Here is a 2889-nt window from a genome sequence, read left to right on the forward strand (position 1 = left end):
ATAATTTTGTTTCACTTTCTCACTTAGTAATAACTTCATTTCATATGTACACATTATTTCTTGTATCCATTCATTTGTTGCTGTAATTCTAAGCCGATTCCATTCCCAGGATATTGTGAAAAGTAGCATAAGAATACATGAATGTGCAGGAATCTCTGTGGGGTTTTGATTTGGATTGCTTTGGGTTGTATGTGTGGATAGTAAGATAGTTCTAGTTTCCACTTTTTTCAGGATCTTCCATAAATACCTTCACATTTTCAGCAGTGTTTTATAAGGGTTCCTTGCCCTCATATCCTCATTTGTATTTGTTGTCATTTAGCTTATCAATATACTTTTAATTATTATTTTCCTTAAGTCTATTCAAGTTAAACATTTATGAATATATGTATTAGCCAGTTGTATTTCTTCTTTTGAGACCTATCCAATTGATTAGTCATTTATTAGTGTGTTGGCTTCTGTATTTGGCATTTAAAATTTTAAGTTCTTTAAAGATTCTAAATATTAATTCTCTATTTAAAAAAGTGCTAAAAAATATTACCATTCTGTTCTCTTGGTTGTCACTATATTGTTGTTTCTATTGCTCTGCAGAAGCTTATTTATTTATTTATTTATTTATTTATTTATTTATTTATTTATTTAGGGTTTTCGAGACAGGGTTTCTCTGTGACTTTGGAGCCTGTCCTGGAACTAGCTATATTTTTTTTAAACACATAAAGCTGTTTAATTAGGTTGTCAGCAATTTAGAAAACCAGTTTGTGAGGATACATTCCGTTCGTCCGACAGAACTGAGAGCACAGGTATCCCTGCAGCTGAGGAACAGCTTTGATCTTCGGCAGAATCTGCGAGTCCACCACTTTCTGATCAGCCTTGCGCTGCTCTGTAATCTCCTATTTCTCCTTCTCTGTGTCAAAGATCTCACCCTCCTGATGCCTGGGCTTATGCAGCTGCTTTTTCTTGAAGTAAGCATCAGTCAGGTGTTTGGGGATTTTAACTGTGCTGATATCAACTTTTGTAGAGGTGGCGATGACAAACTTCTGATGTGTTCTTCTCAAAGGAACCCTGTTGAGGGCAAGAGGTCCTGTCACAAGCAGTAAACCACTGTCCAGTTGCTTCAGGAAAACCACTCTCTTGCCCCTGTGGCCCCTGGTAAAGATGATGAGGACAGTCCCAGGAGTGATGCTGGTACACAGGTGTCTCACGTGCTGACTGAAGGGCTTTTTGCCATGGCTCAGCAGCTTCCGAGGTACATCTTTGGTAGGATAATACCTGGGTATTTTTCGAAGCTTAACCACCCAGGTACCACCATTCTTGTCACCACCAACTGGTTTTGTGACAGTGGCAAGGACCTTTTCCTTTTCTTCTTCTTTTCAACCTTGGTTTTTGCAGCTGTGTATTTCCTTTTGTGCACGGCCTTCCTGGAATACATAACAGATCGGGAGTACCTGCCAATTCTTCTAACAAGGACTGGATTTCAGCTGCAATGGGGCTTCCCCTTCTTGAGCATTTTAGCCTTAAGGTCACCCTTTTTGGCTGCACCAGCAGCAGGGGCATCACCGCCAGCCTTCTTGGCTGCAGGTTTCTTCTCTTTTGTATCAGGTTTCTCGCCTTTTTCACCACCATCTTGCAAGATGGGAAAGAGCTGGAACTAGCTCTTGTAGACCAGGCTGGCCTCGAACTCACAGAGATCTGCCTGCCTCTGCCTCCCGAGTGCTGGGATTAAAGGAGTGTGCCACCACCTCACAGCCAGAAGCTTTTTAATTTCATGAAATTTAATTTGTTAGTTTTTGCTATTGTTTTCTGAACTTATTCCAGAATATATTTTAAAGAGGATTACTGTGCTTATACAGTGCCTATAAAGTGTTTTTCTCACATTATAGAATTTTAAGGATGTCACATCTTACATTAGGAGCATTGATTGATTTTGAATTGATGTTTGTAAAGAGAGACAGGAATACAGGTTAGTCTCTCTACATTTAGATGGTTAGTTTTGCTAAAAGAGCAAAAATTAACTAAAGTGTTGTAACATAGTTTCCTTTTTTTCCAGTGGATGTTTTGGGCACTTTTTTTCTTCAGTAGTCAGGTAATTCTAGATAGATGATCATATTTCAGGGTTTTCTATTTCATTCCACTGACTTACACATCTCGTTTTGTTGCAATAGCATTCTGTTTTTGTTTCTATTGCTCCATGACATAATTTGAAAGCAGCTAATATTTACTTGCTTGTTCCTGTAGGTAAGAGTTCTTTCCGTCTTCTACTGTCTTCTTTGATTTCTTCCTTCATTGTTATTAAATTAGCTGTTTCAGTCTTTCACTTCCTCGTTAAGTCTGTTCCTTAGTATTTAATGTTTGAAGCAATTGTGCATGGAATTGTTTCCCTGATTTATTTGTCAATGTCATGATTATTGGAATATAGAAAAGCATCAATGTTTGCACTTATCTTGTAATACTGAATTGTTTTGTTTTTTTGTTTTTTGCTGCTTTTACCAAACCCTAATGTTTTCTGGTAGAGCATTTGTAGTTTTTTTTAATTTTTATTTATTTTTTTTATTTTATTGAAAAAAGGGAAAAAATGTTTCCGCCTCCTCCCAGCCTCCTATTTCCCTCCCCCTCCTCCCACCCTTCTCACCCTCTCCCCACTCCTCTCTCCCTCCCTCTCCAGTCCAAAGAGCAGTCAGGGTTCCCTACTCTGTGGAAAGTCCAAGGTCCTCCCCCCTCAGTCCATATCTAGGAAGGTGAACATCCAAACTGGCTAGGTTCCCAGAAAGCCAGAACATTAAGTAGGATTAAAACCCCATGCCATTGTCCTTGGCTTCTCATCAGCCCTCATTGTTCGCCATGTTCAGAGAGTCCGGTTTTATCCCATGCTTTTTCAGTCACAGTCCAGCTGGC

General features: G+C 39.0%; 1 pseudogene; it reads right to left on the reverse strand.

The window, feature by feature from the left end:
- Positions 1-740: 740 nt before the first annotated feature.
- LOC101997931 overlaps positions 741-2889 on the reverse strand; it is a 74659-nt pseudogene continuing 72510 nt past the window's right edge.

Source organism: Microtus ochrogaster, unplaced genomic scaffold (assembly GCF_000317375.1).
Source record: "Microtus ochrogaster isolate Prairie Vole_2 unplaced genomic scaffold, MicOch1.0 UNK254, whole genome shotgun sequence".
NCBI lineage: Eukaryota > Metazoa > Chordata > Mammalia > Rodentia > Cricetidae > Microtus > Microtus ochrogaster.